A 23,711-nucleotide genomic window follows, 5' to 3' on the forward strand; every position below is an offset into this window, starting at 1 on the left:
ATTCACATCAATTGTACAAGAACTGTTCTGCAGAAATTAGTGAAACTTCACAATTTCATAACTTCCCTAATTGTAAACCAATTTTGATCAAATTTTCACTGTTGTAAATTTGTAAGAATTTACTCTTTCTTATATCTTAGACGACTAACTTAATAGCTGGACTGGAATTCCTGGAGCCTCTTTATACAACTGTAATCTGTAACTAATCATCCAGACACAAACATAAATTGAAAGTTACTGTACCTGGTGATTTTGTCACAGAATTTCGCATTTTGCAATGGGCCTCTAAAAGTTATCTTTCATCCCAACAGCCACTACACACGTGTTAACATTCACATTTTAAAATACACAAATGAGGGCTATTTTTTCAGTTTAATAAATAACGTGTACAGTACAATATGTGTCATCTTGAAAAAACAGACCACAATGCCTTTACAAGAGGAAAATGAAGGAGACACCGGAACAATACAGTGTATATATCATGGGATTAGTTCAAAGTACAATGTTGTATGTAAAATCAGATGACATACATGTGTACCTGGTACAATGTGCGTGCAAATTGCATGTATGTGGTATGTACACTTGGATCATTGTACACGTGTACACTGTAGCTTTGAATGCATCAGTATGCTGCCACAAAGTCAGGTATACAGAGTAGACTAGATAGGGCCCAAATGATTATACATAAAAGTCATAAAAGATACATCACTTGAGTCGACACTATTTAAACTGCCAATTCAATTGAGGAAATCACTAGTCAAAGTACACTTGGTACAGTTTGATCAAAGTACAGTTCGACCTCGATTATCCGGCCATGTCGGGACCGGCCCTCATCCGGATATTAAGCGAATTGGCCGGATATGGGAGACACAATAGTCCAAGCTACTGTCCCAGTGCACTGGGAGCTAGGCAGGTACAACAGGTGTAGAATACCCCGCAACGGTGGTGTAATCTACACGACTAGCCTGCGCAAAATTGTAGTCCCGATAGATTATGACTGCTTACAGACTTTTACAATGATGATGTGGTGTGAATTTATGTTAGTTCTGTCGGGAATATTAAAAGTAAATTGTGTGAGTTTTGTAGAAATTTTAATTGAGTTTAATGTCATTGTTTTTTCTCAATTTTTCGAGGAAAAAAAAGTCCTTCACTGTGTGAACGCGTCTGGATAATAGAGATTTCTGGATAAAAGGAGGCCGGATAGTTGAGGTCGAACTGTACACTGTATTATTGCTGCACTGCATGCAGATGACAGTCGGTACTGAATACTACATAATTTATGTTATCACGTCACCTACATCATACAAGTGTGGAAAATTTGACCACATTTGAAAGATAATGCCATCAAAACCACTATTCAGTAAAATATTAATTTCCACTGAGACTGCTCCCTTCCATGCTATAAAAAAAAAAAAACAGACAAGCCAATTAAATCATTGCCCTAGCAAACTATACGTCACGTACACGTAGGTGTACATGTACATGAAATATTTGCTGATATGAGACTCTCACAACAATTATACTTCTTCCTTTACTCGAGGACAAATCTATTAGGTCATGTTGACTTCTGTCTGCTAGGCAAAAGATTTTCTGAATTTGCGACATCCTCATCTGTGACCAATCACAGTATTACGAGATAAAGTTCTAACTTAGCAAACCCACGAGCCAAGAACACAAAAATGTCAAATTAGGCAATATTGATGACAAGTTGAATCAAATTTATATCCTTTCAAAAACGAAGTTTGATGTCTTACACCAGGGAGATGGGACTTTCTATTAAAAGTCCCATCTCCCTGGTCTTCCATCTACTGCCAAAGATAATGAGTGTTTTCAAGTTCAAAACTTTGGACCTCTTCTGAAGCATGGTGCTCCTACTGTACCATGTCTTGAGTAAACCTACAACTTGTACTTAAGTGTTTGAGTGAGTTATCCCCTATACGTTGTAGCTACATACTTTAAATAACTGAATCCAGGCATTTACTTTTATCAAGGGCAATATTTTTCTCAATGCTGCATTGATCTGGTGGCTGCCTTTCGTGCCTTTAATACCAGTTTATAAAGACTCCCCCCCCCCCCTCCTTTTTTTTTTTTTTTAAAACACTATGGAATTTAAATAACTTTTTAATAGGAGACAGGAAAATCAAATAATAAAACCAAAAGAAGAATGGTTATAATGCATGCAGCAACTTCACCAGGCTCTCATGGTGAGGGTTCATAATTATACTCTATACATTTCTCAATATCTGACATGGGGTACCACAAAGAAGCACACATACAGCTGTACATGATGGACTATTGACCAGAAACCACTCATGGGCAGGCTGCAGAGATAAAAGCAACTGCAACTGGCTCTATGTACAAAATAAAATATGCAAAAGAAAATAATATTGAACCAAGTGAATATTAATACTGCATTGTTACCCTTTATACTAAAATCAGTACATGAAAACACCCTCCCCCCCCCCCCCCACACCTTCCACCTTTTTTTTTGGCTTTTGGCATGACACAAGTATCGGCATGATACGAGTATCGGCATGACGCAAGTGGGATAACCATCTTCAAATATTTACAAGATGATCAACGTGTTGCAGACCTCCTGAACTCCCTCGATATGAAAGCATAATTAGCATCATGTGAAGCTGATAGAAAAAACATGCATGACATGATTATGATTGGGGGAAGGGAGGGGAAGGAGGGGGAAGGGAGGAGTACGGAGGGGATGGGGGGGAGAAGGAGATATCATAGGGTGGGGGGAGGAGGAGAAGGGAGGGAGGGGAAGGGGGAAGGAAGGGAGTAGGGAGGGGATGGGAAGGGGGAGGAGATATCGGAGAGCAAAAGGGAAGGGAGGGGTGTAGAAAGGGAGGGAGATGGGAAGGGGATCCTGTACCATATATATGAAAAGAGATGGGATAGGGAAAGAGGGGGAAGAAGAGGGAAAGAAGGGGAGGGGGAGAAAGAGGGGGAGGGGGATAAGGAAGGGAAAGCATCTAGAGAAAGGTAGAGGAGGGATAGAGAAGAGAAGGGATAAGGGGAAGGGATGGGAGGGAGGAGGAGGGGGAAAGAGAGTGGAAGGGCTATTAAAGAATGGGTGGGGGAGGAAAAGGGAGGAGGGGTGGGGGAAAGGGAGGGGGAGGGGTAGAGAAAGGGAGGGGGAGGGGTAATGGAGGAACTTGGGGTATAGGGAGCAAGCAGGGAGACGGATTAAGGCCTCTTCTGCCAAATTCAACTGGAGAATTCAGAGGCATCACTCCGAGACTGTTACATCATCACAGGCTTTAAAGGGCTTTTGTCGCAGGAGAAAACGCATTCAGCGAACAAGAGAGGCGGAGGGCGTGTTGTGCTCGGGTCTAGCCCCCGATTCCTGTGAGATCAGCCGAGTGTCTTGCAGGAGGAAGTGACATTTTAAATGTGGATCATGGTCCAAAACTCTGAACACATTGGCACGCACAGTAAGAAGTGAAATCTGAGTGCCTTTCAAACATCTTCAATTTCACAAGATGAAATGGGAAATACGTCTTCGGTAAACGCCTTTAAAGTAGACTTTGTGCAGTGCTAATGCCCTTGTGTTACTCAGCAAATGCTTTTTTCTTAACATTGCACAAACATTATGACTGATAGGACTTCACACTTAAGACAATTTGGAACAGGATTTGAAGGGGCAATAATTCCAAACTATTCATATAGTACTGTAAAAGTGACTATCTATGCAAGGATTTAATTCTTTGCCAATTGTGCGGATCGCTGTTGGGCTGTTAATTTAACATGCGAAACTACATTATACTGCAAAAGGACGGGCATTAGAGCATGGTCTACGATAGCCTCGATGTCAAGTCGCAAAAACAACATATCTCGTGAAATGTCTGTAACCTCCTCATTTACTAAAATTATCTGTAACATACATGTAAAAAACAACAGCTTTTACAATAGAAGATTATTAGTCACCAAACAATTAATGATTCACTCTGACAATTATTCTATCATATTTTGGCTATCACGATGATTATCAAACATTTGATAGAGCTACACTGCAACAAACCTGCCAGCACGAGAAAAAGCAAAAGAAAAACTAACATTCATGGAATCTTCTTTAAAATTTGTCTGATTTTGACACCCCTACTAAAGTTTCATTATTGCTTCAGCAAAAGAATACAAAGAACTCTTTATTAAGTCTGTTGTAACCGTGAACTCCAAGCAGATAAAGTAATATGTGTCATCTGCAGCATTAACCTTGTACTCTCAGTAAAGACAGTGCACTGATGTGTCTGACACCAGCAAATTAACTTGCAGGCCTAAAGTGGCAGTGATTTGACAAGAAGTTTGTGCTATTCTCAATCGCTCAGACATAAATAATCTACTGCTGTTCGACCCACTGGCTATAAAATGAACACTTTGTTCATAGGAGGTTTTAAATTAGCACCAATGAGATGACTCAGTTCTTGATTGTGGGATGGATGGATGGATGGATAGATGGACAGACAGAGCGAGAGAACAAAAACCTTGTCACAGTCTTTGTACTTGTATGCATCATGATCGTAGGAACATGTGTGAATTCTCCATCACATATTTTATATTGTCACAAATAGTCGGTTTTCCTGGAAAGCAGAGGAAGGATTTTTCCAAACACGATGATTTATTTGGCATTCATCACAAATGGAGGTAATCAAAATTTTATGAAATATGCTGTAGTGGTTTGATACGTGTATGCACAGTCATCAGAACTACATTGCAGACTGACCGTGCTCAGCGTCCTGATTAAAATTGCCTATAATCACATCCACTAGATGCCAAGATATTGGCATCTTTAATGATTACAAAAATTGTATGCTGATAATCTGACAGAAAGTGACAATGGTATTTTTCTATCTTTATACTGCACCTTGAATTAAAACGAAAATGGCACATGTTCAGCATATCAGGATTGACTGTGTTCATCAATGTCAACGCACATCCCATACAATGTACAGTACATGAAGATACAACTGTACCTACATGTAGCAATTGGCATCTTGATTATGGGAATGTTAAGTTTATACTGACAATAGCATTCTTAATTTGTCTTGAATGTGTACACACCCACACATTGCCCAAGACACTCATACAACATGTACACAGAATGCATAATGCACACGTATCTGTACTGTATGTAGGTCAGTCTGGTTTTCTTGTAGTTTTTTTTTTTTTTTATGTTCCCTAAGCCTGAATATGCTCCAATCACACACTCATGATAATAATAATAATAATAATAATAATAATAATAATAATAATAATAATAATAATAATAGTAATAATAATAATAATGTTAATAATAATAATAATAATAATAATAATAATAACAATAATAATGATAATACATTACAATTGGAATGCTCTTAATACAAAGCGCAAAGGGAAAAGACAAAAGGAAAAACGAAAAACGAGAAATAATAGACAAGTAAAAACACAAGTGAGAACAACATGACGTAATCATATTAACATTTGAATAACGAGCTTTAGTGTGTATACTGGAATTCAAATCTCCAGACCTAATTAAAAATATCACCTACGATTCAATAATAAACTGCAGGAATGAATAACATTTCTAATAAACAAAGAACAGATTATTATACAAATAAAATAAAGGGAAAATTAAAACCAAAATAACTCATTGTTCCACACGGTATCAACTTTAACAGAACATGTCCATGAGAGTAGAGTGAAAAATAATGAGTCAACCTACCATTAAATGTTTCACACCCTCCAATGGTTAACTCCTCGTATTATTTCCCCCATCGCAGGTAATCCATTTTAGTTCTCGCTGTGCTTCCTTTCTCTCTCCCTCTCCCCCCGCTTGGGGAACACAAGACGTCGGGCAGAGTGTACGCAAAGGATTGCTGTCCCTCCCCGCTATAGCAAACCCACACGGAAGCCGGGAGCTCTCTCGGTATCACGTCTGGCTCGCGGCGAGGCTCCCTCTCTCTCTGACACTTGACAAGGCGAGGCGAGGCATTCCCTCCTATCTCCAGCTATATATCACATCATCTCTGAGTCACCCGCAGCGATGTTTACCAGAGATCCGTTATCATGCTTCGGCTGTGGTGGCTGCCCACTCAGGCAATAGTCTAGATTTCTAACAGCAGATCTGAGAGTGTGTTTGTGCATGTGCGCACACAACTGCGTGTCTGCGTATTTGTGTCGGTGTGTATATCCCATGGGAAGATGAGGAAGAGTCGTATCTGCGATGTCTTTTTTTTTTTCTCCAGCAGACAGGTTCCTCTTTGAATGGCACTATGTACAAGGGGGTGCAATCTGTGGAGAGATGAAGAGAGAGGCAGAGTTGAAAATCACATAATAATTTATATCATAAACCAAAGAGATTGTTTTTTTTTTTAATAGTCAAAGCATCATGTTTGTATTTTCGGTGACCACCTCCTACCCATCTAAACATTTACATTGTATCTTTTCTGACAAGGTTCCCCTGGCCTCCCTTCCCCCAACCCCTTAATGCACAAATCATAATGCAGCAACACTTTATCGCAATGGAAACAAGATAGTGCTCGAAATGGCTGCTAAATTGATACAGATGGAGAGAGACACAGAGTTGAAAATCACACAATAAATATACCACAAACCAAAGAGGTTGTTGTTTTTTTTTTAATAGTGAAAGCATCATGTTTGTATTTTCGGTGACCACCTCCTACCCATCTAAACATTCACATTGTATCTTTTCTGACAAGGTTCCCCTGGCCTCCCTTCCCCCAACCCCTTAATGCACAAATCATAATGTAGCAACACTTTATTGCAATGGAAACAAGATAGTGCTCGAAATGGCTGCTAAATTGATACAGATGGAGAGAGAGACAGAGTTGAAAATCACTTAATAATCTATATCACAAACCAAAGAGGTTTTTTTTTTTTTTTTATAGTCAAAGCATCATGTTTGTATTTTCGGTGACCACCTCCTACCCATCTAAACATTTATCTTTTCTGACAAGGTTCCCCTGCCCCCCCCCCCCACCCCTTAATGCACAAATCATAATTATCAACACTTTATTGCAATCGAAACAAGATAGTGCTTAAAATGGCTGCTAAATTGATACAGTGGGGGAATATATTGTAAGATCTGCATCTTCTAATCTATGAGTGGCGTGTCTGTTAACTGTCGCTCGTTTGGAGGCACGAGTGTAGCGCTCTTCTTCATAATGATCATCAGGGCCTGCGCTGGCAAAGGAAAAGTGGGGGTGACATAATCGTAACATGCGTAATTGAGGTGGGCCCACGCGGAGTTCATTTCAACCATCGAGGAGCAATCTGAGGTGGAGGATATTAGCAACAGAAACTTGATAACTTCATCACATAATTCAATTTTCCATCTCTGCTCCCAATTAAAGTAGGCACACACAAAACACACACACACTCTCTCTCTCTTTCTTTCTCTCTTTATTTTCATGTCATGTATAATGGATGTTTGCTGTCCACACACTTTTGCTCAAAAACAATCATCAAAATTCAATCCTAATTTCCATCACTGTCAAGCAAAAGGTCAGTGTCAGGTTCAGTGTCACATATTTTTCAAATACAAACAAGAAACATACAGCTTTCTACAATTACCTAACTGGAATTCAGGTTGTTTTAATCATTAACTCTTTTTCCCATTGGATTATGTTGTCCACACTATGTTGATTTCATCATCATGTCTGGATGTAAAAGTAATTTAAAGAGCAATTTTTCCCTGAAGCATTGTTTAAAAGTGAACTGTATTAAAGCAACTTCAAACACACATAGCTGACATGCTTAATATACAAAAAACTCAACTATTTCTAACGTGACACAAATCTATAAGTGCAGCGTGCCACATGCAATGAAACCGATGTTAGGTATACTGCGAGATTTGCGCACAGGTGTTCAAATAATTTGTAGGAAGTAATGCAGTATTTTAACCGGTGTCACACTTGACCACAAACTTGTTGCTACCTGTGTTCACAGGGGCCAACTACACGTAGCTACGACACTTTGCAGGTGCCCTCTAAAGTGATCATCCTGCGTGCTAACCGCAAGATTTTGTGTGGTTAGGATCAGAGCGGTGCTCTGACTTTAAGTTAGCTACAATGTAACTAAAAATGTTCCATTCACACAACCCCTAACTTACAGACTTTACAGGCCCTTGAGGTAACGTCACAACCGAGGTTTAAATACTGTATACTAATGTTTTGCAAGGTTTTTATTTTCACAAATTCGTGAGTCGGGTGCTAACATCCAGAGGTCAACTCCCAGCTGTTTCTGGTTTCAGAGAAAAGCATGTACATCACTTGTGTTTTCTACACATTATATGTGCGTGAATGATGGAAAGCATGTTTGGTGGTATGCAGTTGACCTTTACTTCCCTGTTCAAACGGCGCAAATCAGCTGTGAAGTGACAACACTCGAAACACGTTTGTGTGATGGTTTCATAGATCAATTAATTTATTGCGTTTGCATTTCAAATGGCATTTCAAACTACTTTTGTAAACACCATTCAAAGCGCGTTTTGAAACGTGATTCTCTCTCTCTCTTTCGATTTAAACAAATTGATGGTAAAATACCGTGGTAATTGGCATGTTAATTTATCATATGTGAATGCAAATACTTCGGACAAAAAACACCACAAAATATATCATGAAATATGTGTGCAATGGTATTTCAAACGAAATACATTTTCAATTTCTATGTGTGAATCGTGTCTTCAAATACAACTGATTGTTCAGCGGTATATAATTCTCACATGGCCTGACACACTTCCTGTCTTTTCCTAGTACCTTTATAGGAGACATTGTATGCACATGTGCACTGCTTGAAACCAGAAACATATGAATGAGAAATCTACACAACGAACTATCACAGTATTTATTACTGTGGCATTTTGCAAATGGGAAAGGCCCATACAAATTACCAGGCAATATCAAATGCCAGATATGTGAATGCATCTACTGACTCAATCAAATTTGCCTTTGGTCCCAGTGTCAAGCTTGCTCCTGCACAAATTTTAGTGCATTTTCTTTTGCTAAATTTGGCACAGGCTTGGGGAACATACCAAAATGAGTTCAGTACCATGTGACTGCGTATAGCCTATTGATGACGCCTCGCAGACGCGAACACAAGATGAAAGGACGTCAGGTTCATCTGTTCTCTCATACAACCCTATCTAACTTCTGCTGAACCTATCATGGTTGGCACACACCAGGGATATAGAGCAGGCAAGGCAGTCTAAAAATACATACCCTGATAATGAGCCCACATCTTTTAATCATCTATTTCAGGAAATGCACACCCCATGAGCATCTTGTCTATTAAAAAAAAAAATGCATATAATACCAAGGGGAAGGGGGGAGGGGGTAGGGGATGATTATTACAATCATGCAGGGTACAAAGAAGGGCTCCTACATTGTAATTCTCAGAAATCTCAAGTTGCTTAAAGGGGAATAATCTAAACCTAAATGAATGGACTGGGTAAACACAGCAATAATATCAGTAGAACATATCAGTGAATTACACATGTAGTTTAATTGTTCAAATGTTTCTGAATTTTTAAAGTTTCGGTGCTGCCACATCTGGATGAGAAGACTATCATAATTTGTGATGTCACGCAAGAAAATTATTAAGAAAATTCCACAAAATGTTGTATTTTGTGACAACTGCACATTCCCTCCTCCTGATACTGACACACTTGTAATGTTACAGGGTAATTCAAACTGAAAGTGTCAAGTCAAGTGCTTTTTCAATTTATGCTAGAAAATGAAAGAACACGAGACAAAATCGACATTTTCATTAGATACAGTCTAAAGATATTCATCTGATGATTACATATTGCACTATAGATTTAATTTCATAATTAACTTGTAACCATCTCCTGCGAGTGAGATAAAAAAAAATGAAGATGACATGACAGAGTTGGGACACTAGTACTATTGGCTTCTCTGAGTACTTGGTGGCATTTGACAATAAATTACTATAACAGATACAGGCTTCTTTTTTTTTTTTTTTTTGGTATAGTTACTGTAAAAGTGGAAATTCGCAGTGCTGAAATTTTCGCACATTTCGCGCAACCAGAAACTAGTGTGAAAATAAAAACACACGAATACTTGTGCTTGCCATATGTTTCTGTGCATGATGTCTTGATTCTGCGGATTTGAAAACACACAAAACTCTTCTTACCCGGCCAATTCAAGTGCGAAAAATTAGTCACGCGAAAATATCCACTTTTACAGTAGTGCTCACCTGTGAATCAATTTTTCCACACTGTACGATTTCAGTGGCAGTGGCTAATCACACCAGTCAGTCAAGGTAAGATATGATAAACTGCAATACTGTCGCTGCACAAATTGTAAACAATATCTTCCTCTTGTCCTAACTGCGCCACAGGCGAGAATGATTAATGTTTCTATTTCCATCCAGGGACAGCTAGGTACAATGCACGAGGAAACGTAACAACTCAGATTGGAAGCACAGCGGCATACATATCTTCAACCTACTCCAAATAATTGCTATTAAAATTGTCTCTTTATCTGCAAATTGTGGGCAGTAAATTTCACACCCTTCGCAAAGTGTGGTTCCTCTGCTAGACCTCTGTCTTGAAAAATATCGGCTAAATTATCATCTTTTCAATTATCAATCATGCAGTCGCTATGTTGAAAAAAACAACAACATATTTTTAATCAGCATGGAAACATATACGGTGTGTGAATGGGGCTACATGCAGTTTGTTTATCAAAGAAGACTGTCTTTTTTTTTCAACACCAGCATACCCCAGAGCAGGGCCTAACCCAGCTGAGATAACGGTAGCCTAATTTTTTCACACGATCTGACTCAGTGTCACGCCACGGGCCGCTTCTTTGACATCTCGGGTAGTGTGGCTGCCATCCGATCAGGGTTTGGCGTAATCACTCACAGCCTCCACGTCCCACGAGGCAATCTCCGAGACCTCACTCCAAACCAGAAGAGAGACCTGGGAAATCCAGGCTGTGATCTTTGAGCCGAGACTAATTTTGCGTACATGTTCCCTGGGCAGGGAGGAGGGGGACAAAACATGGAAGCCCTATCACAGAGTTTTTTAAAGACGCAGTAGAATGGGGATACCATAGTGGAAAGGATTGATATAATATTAGAGGATCCCCGTAGCAAATTGTGTACCTGTGTGGCTTTATCACTGATCTCTTTGGCAGTACACACACAGCCAAAGAATCTCTATTGGAGTCGACCATTACCGATGATCGCATGCTTCGACACATTCGCTGACCACCAAGACGGGGCCCTATTTGTTGTTTTCGAATGTACCCCGGTGAGCAGCAGATGAACATTGATCCAATCGGACCACTCACATTTCCTCATGAATACAATGGGTCTCAATACCTACTGTGTACATTGTATCAAGTTGGTATCCGAATCGTTACAGCACGACTCCAGACTATAGTATTTATAAACTTTTTCTTTTTTTGTAAGGCAGCCTGTTTGGGCCACTAAAATCTAATCTGAAATTTTTGTGGCCCAAAATACCAAAATCAAAGTAGAGAGTATGGAAACCCATTTTGAATTCTAGGTCTTTGAACTTAATAACCTTTTGAAAGTTTGTTGACCCAACATCTATTCCTAGTGGCCCTTGGCCATTGGTCCCCTGCAAATGTTGAACCCTGATTACAGCATACAAAATGTGCAGCAGAAGATTCAAGTCATGTAAACAGTTCACACAGTATTAAACCATGTAAATTTTACAATTTACAATGCTTACTCCTGGCTACCATAACCTGTAGGTCTTGTTCCATACAACTCTAATGGTATACATCCAGTCTTGAAGAAAGACTGTTATCTTGTTCATTCACTTATTGCTGAAGAGCTGGACATACACGTGTAGAGGAGCATGTTTCATTTGCCTGAACTCAGGCACTTTTGGGAACATCTCCTGTACGCACCAGAAAAATTCTGTAATACTTGACTTAATACGCAACCCTTCTCTGCCCTTCAAGGTATGAAAAAACAAAACAACAACATTAGAATGCAAACATCATAATGTCATCAATACCTTGTTAATCTATGATACCATCAACATGAACAGAACATTTATAGATTATATACACACTTTGAGATGTGCAGACACCACTGTACATCAGGGAAATGAAAGCCAATTATCTGGATTGAGTGAATGCAACAATTTACAGGGTAGTTTGTGTGGTTACAATGTATGTGTGCTCAGGTGAAAAGAATTTGAGCCGTCACTACGTGATCATGATGGCGGACAGCCAATCTGCTCAGAAAGGTTGACCCTCTGGGCGGCTTCTCTGTTCCTAGAACTTTGGTCGAGCTTGCTCAGCTCTTGTTAAAAGCTACTCCGGAAAGAATGCAAACAGACCTTCTCAAAACTATCACACAGTGACACCGAAAACTCTTCATACAGTACATTTAAGAACTTCTAGTACTGCAATCGGGTGCTGTTTGTTATTCCGGAGGGTCGTTAATCCGAAACACACAAATTCCCTATAGCTAGAGGTTCGTTAATCCGAAAATGAAAAAGGGTTCGTTGATCCAAACATTTGTGGCATTATTCCTAAGGTTCGTTATTCCGAAGATTTGTTAATCCAAAAATGAAATTCGGAACAATGAACCTTCGGAATAACAAATCTTCGGACTAAAGAGCCTTTGGAATATAAACGAACCTTCGGAATAACGAGCTGTAACCCTGCAATCAGGTGGCCTAAATAATCATTCTGAGATGTCCATGTACTTGACATGTTCGATGATTTCTTCGTACTGTAGGAAGTTATGCAACTATTTTGATGCAGCTACAGAACGGAATGTTCAATTTGTTGTTTACATAGCGATCAGCAAAATGACTCACAAGGAGACTTGTTTAAATGTCCCTTAAGCCCTATTCAACTCTTTCTCTAAAAACAATGTTTTCAACAAAAACAAAAAAGCATGATTACAGACAAGTCTGAAACTTCTCCTTGTGTCATCTTGCCCATTTTCATGCGACTTTCATGTTCTGTTTGGATGACAGGGAAGCTCTGAAACTGAAACTTGTCAGTACGTGCTATTAAAGTCATGACAATCACGAATGTATAAAAAATGGCTTTACCCTCCTCACCTGATACATCATTTTAGTGTAGCAGAACAAAGCAATCAATAAACTGGCATCGATCAGATCATCTGAATGATTCGAAACCTAGAAACTTTATTTCTCTGGTTTGGTACTGGATGTTTCCCATTAATAATCATTGCCAGTGTTATGTGGTGTAGAATCAAAATGATGATAAAGATTGCTTTTATATGAGCTCTTCCGTGGTTATAATTGTGCATCTGGTTTGTTTCAGTTGCAGAACTTTGGAAAAGAAAAGCCTCTTCATTGCTAAATTTTTAGAAAATTATTATTGGCAAGAAAAGTAAGGAGATTAGAGTTACTGTTTTCCTTTCAACGATTAAACTGCTTCCCTCTAGTAATACTGCACAAAATTCACATCGTTTCCACATTTGCAAATCCCACTGGTACTATGAGTGGTAGGCCTATACACTCCTAACCTTTACATCACCAATAGGCACAGAGTGATCAAGGCATGGTATACGAGGCTGATTTAGTTTGACTATTAAACAATGATTTCTGGTGACATCACCCATTCCTGACTTCCAAACCAATAAAAATGTCACTCATCGTCTGGACGACTGGGCTCTGGACTTGCGACTCACAATAGTTACGTTCAGACGGGAGCCCTTAACCTCGAAGTTAGGAAACTTCGAGGTTAGAGCTTGTAGTTAGGGACCGTGAAGACGCACTCGTAGTTAGCAAACCTCGAGGTTTGCTCGATGTTTTGAGCCACGAGAAATCTTATGGTTAGCGCTCTAACCACGAGCCGCGGGGGGTCCCCACTCGAAGTTAAGCGCCGTGTGGACACAAAAAACAACGAACTCGAAGTTAAGAGTGACCTCGCCGTAAACTCCATCCCCCACAATTTCCCTCTGCTTCCGGGTCAACCTCCCAAACGTACACCACAAATACACTACACGTGAAAAACCTATGACGCACGACACAACAACATCATCTTTTCTTCCCATGCGCTGCGGCTTGATCTCTGAAACTGAACACGTCGAACTCGCTACTGTATTCTATATTCTTCTCCGACGCTTAAAAAAAAAAAAAAAAAATGTTTTCGACGAATATCTTCATAAAGGCATAAAGTCATCAGTGCAGTGCTATCTCTGCATACCATGACAGAGAGAAAGAGTACCTGTAAGCGAGTCCGGCAGGGTTGGACTAAAGAATAAATAGACGCCTTGTTGGCAGTGTGGGCTGAAACTTCCGGTTCCGTGGTTTTAACATCGAGTGGGACCCACTCGTAGTTACGGGGGGCAGAAGCTTAACCTCGAGGTTTCGTAACCTCGAGGTTAAGATTCGTCGTGTGGACACACGTCGTAGTTAGGGGGCAAGAGCTAAACCTCGAGGTTTCCTAACCTCGAGGTTAGGGCCCGCCGTCTGAACGTAACTAATGAGAAAACACGTTCAAAGTATTCAGCTGTAGACACTGGCTAAATCTTATGCATGCCACCAGCTTTTGCATTCTGACCACTTCCGCATGAGTACTGGCCCTACAATGTTGAATAATTTCTCTTCAGAATCACTTCTTTATCTATGTCATTTATATCATCAATTTCATGGCCATGAAATTGATGATTAGATAAAGAAGTGACGGGTCAGCATTTTGTAATAGGATAATATGTCCTACTTGTAAGTGATGTAGTGGATGTATGCGAAGGGGTCCGCATACACTGCGGTAGACTGAGTACGTTGGAAGATACAGCACAGTAAATCAGTGTAGTCATGTAGCTCTTTCCAGTACTGCAGCCATACAAATGTGCAGGAGTTCCGACCAGCACATTATTCACATTAATCATACATCAAATACAATCATAAATGATGATTGCAGAGCTATCCAGCTGATAAATGAACTCTCAAAAACAGGCACACTCCGCACTGATCCTATTAAAATTCTTTTTCTTTTTTTGCATGTCTTTCTTTCTCTCTTTCTCTTGCCCCCCCCCCCCCTCTTTCTTTGATGCCTTTTCTCTCTATTCCTTTTCTTTCAGCTATCATAACAAAGGTGTATGAAGAATCTATGCCTGCAATGCTAGTCAGCATCACATAATGGGGTACTACCAATGCCAAGACAGGAATTACAAACTGTACAAAGCAGATTACACACAGTGAGCACCATAGCATCTCTTTTAATGTGGCATCCAAGGATACATCCCGTTTAATCATCCCTGAAACTGACAGCCAATCTAGCCAGCAAAAATCAATTCCGATGCATTCCTTCCATAGATTATCTGTTCTCTTTTGGCCGTCTTTTCCCTGGTAGCATACATGTACACACATACGATGTATTTACGCACACACGGAGTGTACATTGTACGACAGTTTGTACCATTGAAAAGTCCTATTCCGAGGTCTGACCGCTGACTTCAACAAGTTCTCATTTACAGGTGCGTCAAGATCTGTGGGGTGTGAGTCATGGAGAGAGGACCAAGGGGGAAGGCGATATTGGGGTTGAGAACATGAACAAACATCGCTGGTGTCTCCAGCTACTTGACAGTCACATCGTGTCTGACATGGAGGGCATTGGAGAGGGAGAGAGGGGAAGGAGGGTATTCTTCAATGCAGTGCCAGCCGTTGGTTTCATTCATCGCAGCTCTCCCCCCCCCCCCCCCCACTCTCTGAGATTGAAAATACTTCAGAAATTTGTAAAATTATTGATAAAAGGCATTGATTGATTGACTGATTGATGTTTTAAAAGCATGATAGAAAGCTATAAACACAGTACATAAAGATGTAGTACTTTGCATGAACAATGTATTCAAACAAAAAGCAAGATAATTATTGCTACAGCAACAAAAAATCATAGCAGGTTCATTATTAAACCTGTTGAGGACGCGCAGACTTTGCTACAACACGCATACTATATCCCGTAGACCCTTGCCCGAGTAGGCTTTACTCGGGACTTGTCCTCAATGAGTTTCAAATACCAACTTATCAAATACAGGTATACTGTTTTTTATACTTTTATTTTTATTGTTGTTGTTTTTTTTTTTTAAGTTAAACAAAGCTCTGTTTAAACTCTTCACCATGGATTTTCAATGTAAAAACAGGATATAAAATGGATTTGGTCTTTTGAAAAGCTATCTTGCAATACCGTACAATATTGTTCTGGTCTTCTGGTCCTTTTCACTGACCCTGCCATAAACACAAACACGATGCAATCCAAGCCTTGTGAGTCACACACACACACACACACACACACACACACACACATGACCCTGCCATATAACACAAACACAATGCAATCCAAGCCTTGCGAGTCACACACACACACACACACACACACACACAATAGACTCAAAAGGAAACTACACGGTACATTATGTGGTTGCATATGGGCAATTCCACGGTAACTGACGTTACACGTAAGGATTTTCATGAAATTGTTTACCTTGTAGTTTTGTGAATGAAAGCACCTTGGGCTTGCAATTAGCATTGATGAATAGGTTCATGAGAATGAAGAAATAGGTGGAAAGTTTTTCTCTCAAACTGCATTTCTTATCACATAGCAAGTGAAAATGTGTCGGTAACTGACGTTTCGGAAAAAGGACATGGGAAATTATGGTGTAGATGTAAATGGAAATATCTCATGTCCCTGACTTTTAGCCTTTATGTGTTTAATATGGCAATACACAGGGTTCTTAGGAACAGGTGTGCAAAATAATGTGCACTTTAGTTGCCTCCTTTTACCACCATGCCAATTTCAGTGAAGGCATGACGGTAACTGACGTTACGTAACTGACGTTACGTAACTGACGTTACGCTTACATTTGCCATAGGGTTTACACATGCAAAATCATCATTGGGAATAGCTATGTGATATTTCATAATTCTGACCATTCAGAATGATTTAGTTGATATGGAGTCATACCTTGGTTCATCAGTCATAAATACACAATGAAATGAAACAGTAGTCCATTTTCTTTGTGTTCTATGAAAACTTAAAGGTAAATATGTCAGTAACTGACGTTATGTAACTGACGTTACACATACTTTGCCGTAGGGTTTACAGAGAACTAATTTATTTAACAGGTTATTATACTGCTGCAATGTACCAGTGACAATCCCAGGCAACTACAGCAACAAATTAAAACAAAATCTAAAGACACAAATAATATTGGGTGGGCCCTTAGGGGCACCCCCCCCCCCCATGCCATAGCACAGTTGGGCAAAAATAATGTAAATGCACAAGAGGATATTTCTTGACATTTGTCTGAAGATTTAATTTTTATTCAACATTTATGATTACACAGAGTCATTAGTAGATTAAGCAGTTCCAAGTATAAATATATTGACATGACTAAGGGCTTTTTTGTTTGTTTGTTTGTTTGTTTGTTTTTTAATGAACAGGAAAGTTTTTATCTGTACATAGAGTGCTCCACCCATAATACCTTGTACTACACAAAACATGGATATTTTTGTGCTTGAAAAAAATATCAAAATATCTTGGGGAAAAAAACATGTATCAACTCATAAATATGCATAAATATGTATGAAATCTATTGTGATTTATTTCGCCTTCTTTTCTTTATTTTACTCCTGATGATCACCATCATCAATTGATTTAAATGAAAAGTGTTGCACTTTTAATATTTCTCTGTGAAGAAGAAAAATAAATGCTTTTTTTTGGTTAAAAGAGCATTATTGTTTTATTCCTAGCTTGAAGTAATTTAACTGTTTTTCTTTTCCTTTTCACTGATATATCACGGCTTGCAAATACATTCAAGATACCAAGAAATCGGACTTTGCAACGAAAGAATACTAAAATCAATATAAAAAACTCTTCCTGTTCATAATTATCATGTGTTGTATTACAAAATGTCCCTGCATGAATAGAATAAAGTAATCAACAAATACACACTGTATGAACAATTTTTTTAAAACCCTATAGAATCCTCTCTCACTTTGAGCAACATCAGTGTTAAGTTTCAAACAATAATGAGTACATGCCTTACGTACCATAATACAAGATGAGCCATGTTTAACTACACCACACATTTAAGTGCAAGAGAAGAAATATCTGTTTGTGCATTTGCCTTGAGGTAGAAACTTGACTAAGCTTCCTGAAAAAAAAAAGAAAAATGCCAGCAAAAGCAAACATTGGTGAAGATTGTTAAACTGTTGGTATACAGCTGTGCAGAAGTTTGTTGTTGTTTTTTTTTTTGTACAGAAAATGTGGTTAACATGCAATCATGTCACTGATTAGGCCTACAAACTTTGGTAGCTTTATCATCCCGTAGGGCTGGGAATGTACTAATTTGAGTGCATATACTGCATGTGGCAAACTAAACTTCCAGATGATTTAACCTTAAACTTGTGCTGAATCAAAAATCGAAAGCTCAAGCCCCCCCCCCCCCAAAAAAGAAGATAATCATGGTAAATGAATGAATAAATGAATTTAGAAATAATAAAAAAAAAATATCCATGGACATACCATGGTAATGACATCATTTCCTATGAAAGGGATTGGTGCTCTTTGTTGTAAGTTGACTTCCCAGATGTATTGAAATGGCCAAAAGTCAAAAAATTTGCCTCAGTTATAATTACTGTCATGGTAACTGACGTTACATACTCGTGTATGACGTTTCGGTAACTGACGTTACACATTTTGTAGTGTTCATTTTGACTCTCCAGTATGCCAAGTATCCTTATTTCTGGTATTAAAATAAAGGCATATGGGCATACATTAGAAATCCCAAGTTACATCATACAGCTCACTTCCTTTGATGAATAAACTTAAAAATTCCTTGTTTTTGGTAACTGACGTTACATCCATCATTATCAAAGTAATTAACAGTTTTTATCAAATTCTTTAAAGCTACCAGCTTTTTTTTTCTATCATGTGGTAAAAGACTTCTCTGGTAACTGCATACATATGAAAGATTGTTGTTTAGAGTACTAATAAAGTGGATATACAGAGAGTAAGTTATGCGACAATACACTCTTTTCACCATTGAGTTATAGGCATATTTTGGCAGCCATTTTGAAAATCAAAATGGCCGCTTTTATCAAAAAACATAATGATTCTTAAAACTTCAACTCAAGTACTGTCTGAAAATGTATGGTGTTTGAAACAAATATCATTTTGAATTTTTGGCACCTGTGTCCTAGTTACCGTGGAATTGCCCACATCATGATGTATTATCATCTATTACACTTAAATTTAAACCTCGCCTTGAGATGATGCATCATTTATTCTGACCTGATTTTAATAGCTTTCACTGGCCAGTCATGTGATCCTCATGTTTTCAATGACACTTTGTGACATGTGACATTTTATTTATCTATAGACAAAATTTAATTTCTTCTCATGGTTTTGTTACGTTCTGTGACTTAAACCTTCAATAGCTAGAGAAGGAACTGGATCATCATCTCACCACTGAAACTAGAAAAGCACTCAGAGAGTGCAGATCTTCGCCAAGCAACCAACTTGTAAATTCCATCCGTTCATGCATACAATCTATTTCCCAAGATAGAAGTCTTTTGCTTTAATACGTCATTGCACGGCACCTTATGCCGGAGCAGAGCATGCACTTTAGTGCGCATATGTATACACACCTCCAGTACGCACAGCTTGAACCCCAAGTTCGTTGACCTTACAGTACAATATATGCAAAGATGAAAATTCTTCAAAAACCCATAGAAATTCCTGGATCATCCCCAAGATTGAATGAGGTGTTCCTTGAGTCAATATTGACTTTACATGCAAGTTTCATTTATTCCATACACAACTTTTTGAGTTATTTTGCCGACAGACAAACCTACGCCGATGATCACTTTAAATACAGAGGTTGCCTGTAATAAATGCATAATACCCCATTTTAACACTGTAAATTTGGGCATAGGAGCGCTCCTCAAATGCTTCCACTTGTAAAATGCAATCGTATGTCATGCCCCTCTGAGTTTGTTAATAAAGAGAATAGAATTGCATTCACAAAGACAAAATAGCAAGATAATGGTGCTGATCCACATCTCGAGATTTTTTTGTGCCAGTTCAGACGTACAGAAATATCTTGCTAATTGCCAAACACAAGAATTTGTCGGCCAAACTGTGCATGCTCGAAATCTACCAAAATGGTGACCCTTGCCCTCTACGTGTTCGCACACTGTTCAATCATGCATGTTTTGTATGACAGGCTAAAGAGTTTCTAGATATTTCCTACAGTATTCACACGCGTGCTTGAGTCTGAATTATCACACTATTTCTCAAATTATCAAAATAATTCCAAAATGATCCCAATGCTGATCGCACAATGTGTATGTACTATATAGCGGATCTTGATATTTGGGATCGCGATGCAAATTACGAGATTTGTATCGTACTATTTGCATTGATAATGTGAATCCCATTTAATACTAAAATGTCATGGTGACCTTCATGTTCATGGGAAACTTCTACACTGTAGCATGAATTGTATGCATGGCACATGCCGCATACCACTTTCAGAGCACTCTAAACATAGGTGACTGTTTAAAGAGAGTTTACAGCACTCCAGAAAAACTCCAGAACCAGCGCGTCCGTCTTGAAAGGGTCATATGAAGCTTTAGAGTCTTTCAGGTCCTGATTGTCTGTTCATACTGAGTTTCTAAAGAGGACGTGCTTCAAGAGCGCTCAGAGCACTCTTTTATGCCCTGTATAAATGGGGTAATAGAGGTTTTATTGCAGGCACAGCATACTTTTACTGCGAAAACAATGTGACAGTTTTATTACATCATAGACCTGTATATTCTCAAGTTTTGATAGGATCTATCAATTTGACTGACACTTATTAAAAAGCAACTGGTACAGTACCAGGCTGCAGACAAATGTACACTGTATCACAGCTTTTACAAAATAAACATCACATGTTTACACAATTTTACAATGTAGGTGTCCTTTAATAGAACACAAAAACTTGGAATATACACCTGTAGAAGCACAATGTAGTGTCTGAGTCACGTTGACCTCTATGCTGCATTATCATGAAAGCTTTGAAGTCACATCGCACAATTCAGACAGGCATGGTCATTGGATATCACCAAATGATATTCACAAACGAACGTAGTAACGGTACACATTTTCATTCAAGCTGTAAGCTGCTGTTTGAAAGTCTGTGAGTAAATACAGCAAATTCAGAAGCAAGGGCTACACTTGCACATACAGTGTAGGCTACCAACAGCCACTGAACAATTCGCTAGATACCGTCCACTCTTGCATACAAAGAGGCATTGCCAAGTGTAATACACGTAAAGCCTACATGTAAACTATGGAACAGGCAGTGTGAGTGAACTGTCCTCTGGAAATACTTGCTACTGTATGCCAAAGCTCTGTGATAAATGATACTTTCAGAAGGTAATACATTTTGCTGAAAACAGCACTTGTGACCTTTATGGAAACTTCTACTTTCCTATTAAACCTTGTTCCCTCCAACAACTTGTATCTAGACAGTGCTTCGTCCCCCCTCCCATGGTAGGGAGCTTTCAATTTTTAGCTCTTAATGGTGCGATCTGTTGCATACTTAGGTGACTATTTTTTACTTATTTTGAAAGACAAAAGGAAAATTGCGATGCGATGCGTGAGAAAAATGGGTGCCATGCGTGAGATTGTGAGACGGACCCTAAATGCGTGAGTCTCACGCAGAATGCATGAGACTTGGTAGCTCTGGTCTTGTGACTTTTGAAAAGCGACCATTAATTTTTGTCTAAAATGTGTGCCCACTCACGTGTGACTGAACAGATTGTTCTCACCTTCACACAAGAAGTTTGTACTAACAGGTCAGTAAGTGTCGGACTACCCCATGCAAATTATTTTGCTTTTAAAAAACCTATTCATTAAAAAGTTATGCCTCTTTGTTTGTTTGTTTGGTGGTTGGTTGTTTGTTGTTTTTTTTTTGCTTTTTTGTTTTTGGAGGGGCAGGTATTCTTTTGTTCAGTGTGTGTGTAGTGACCGTGCACCTCAAAACAAACATACACATGTAAAGTCGCACACACTGATTTTGCGTGAGGACTGAAAATAAGTGAAATGGGTCAACCTAGCCGAACTTGACTTTTTCATATTTTCTGAAAGAGCGGGTCTTCTTTTACATTATGCTAAAATTTGGTATCATAAAACGGGCAGGAAAGTGTGTTTTTTTAGCAGTTTATCTCGAACATTTTTGGTAGAATAGTGTGATTAGGTGTGTCTTTAGAATCCCTTTTTCATTTCTGAAAAACCTTGTCCACACTCTTTACTTTCAACTCTAATAACTTTTGAAAGGATAGTGCTACTGCTTTGAAAGTTGGCATTAATTATGGACAGAATGTGTGAATGAGGCATGCTTAATTTCAGTTTAATCTGATAATCCCTTCATTGTTGTTACTCTGGTGGTTTACTTCCTGTTTTTTGTCCCATTCATCGCACAGCCAGCATGGTTTGGTAAAGATTAAGCGCTTGAATAGACACTGCACTTCAGAGCCTCTTTTCTCAGTTCACACTTTTCCTGAGTTTGTGCTTTCTTTCCGATATTTAGATAGGTTAGGAGAGTCCATTTGATTTGAGTTATGGGTAATTCCGTGAAGTTGGGGCACAAAGTGTGACATTTTAGCATAACTCAATACTAATTATGCTATACATAAATTGTTTATAGGTTTTACTTTTGTATTGAGACCATACATTTTCCTGGAAATGTTGTGCCATTCAGACTCAATTTTGATGAAGTTATCTTTAAAAAAATGTAACGGTGTCCTGTAGCATCGTGACGTGTCCATGTAACATCGTGATAGTTAGAATCTGGTCCTAAAAGACAAATTAATGGAATTAGCTTGACCAAAATTTGATATAATATGCATAATTACTCGATTAATCTGAGAGCTAAATATCTTAACTCTCCTTTCCACAGTTTTACTTTTACAAGAAAATTACACAATGTGTCACTATGCTACGCGGTGTCCACCAAATGTCACAAAAAAGGACACTGCGTAGCATCGTGATACATTTTGTAATTTTCTTTTAAAATTAAAATTGTGTACAGGAAATTTGAGATATTTAGCTGTCTGACTAATCTAGTAAATATGCATATTGCATCAAATTTTGGTCAAGCTGATTGCCATATTTTGTCTCTTAGGACCAAATTTTAAAATATCACGATGCTACATGGACACGTCATGATGCTACAGGACACCGTTACATATTGTTTAATAACTTCATCAAAATTGAGTCTGAATGGCACAAAATTTCCAAGAAAATGTGTGGCGTCAATGCAAATGTAAAGCCTACAAACAATAAATGTATAGCATAATTAATATTGAGTTATGCTGAAATGTATTTTTCAAATATCACGATACTACATGGACACTGCCCCAACTTCATGGAATTACCCATATAAATACATCATTTTAAAGCTTAAAGTCTGCTCTTTCAGAATATGGTCTTAACCAAAAATTCATGTCTGGCGACTTTTTGTTTGTTTTGAGGTGCAGGGTCACATACAGTGGTGTATGGTGTTGTATGTAGGCCTACTGTGCAACAGGTGCTGTATACCACTGAGAATTTCCTAGTTCTATTGGTAATATTGTACATTGTATAAAAGACAACTTTACAATCTGTACCCTTACTCAGGAGTATATGTTTTAATGGACAAGCAAGTTCAGCATAATAGCTGTA

General features: G+C 38.6%; 1 protein-coding gene across 1 annotated transcript in view; it reads right to left on the reverse strand.

Annotated features, from left to right (window-relative positions):
• Window positions 1–23,711, reverse strand: part of LOC139719175 (uncharacterized) — a 68,529-nt gene that overhangs the window by 38,818 nt on the left and 6,000 nt on the right. The window contains exon 2 of the mRNA XM_071630607.1: window positions 5,717–6,285. The gene's annotated coding sequence lies outside the window, so the exon portion shown is untranslated. The remainder of the gene's footprint in view (window positions 1–5,716; window positions 6,286–23,711) is intronic.

The sequence above is a fragment of the Diadema antillarum genome, unplaced genomic scaffold (assembly GCF_040938485.1).
Source record: "Diadema antillarum isolate AM-2024a unplaced genomic scaffold, OU_Dant_1.0 scf00000106, whole genome shotgun sequence".
Classification (NCBI taxonomy): domain Eukaryota; kingdom Metazoa; phylum Echinodermata; class Echinoidea; order Diadematoida; family Diadematidae; genus Diadema; species Diadema antillarum.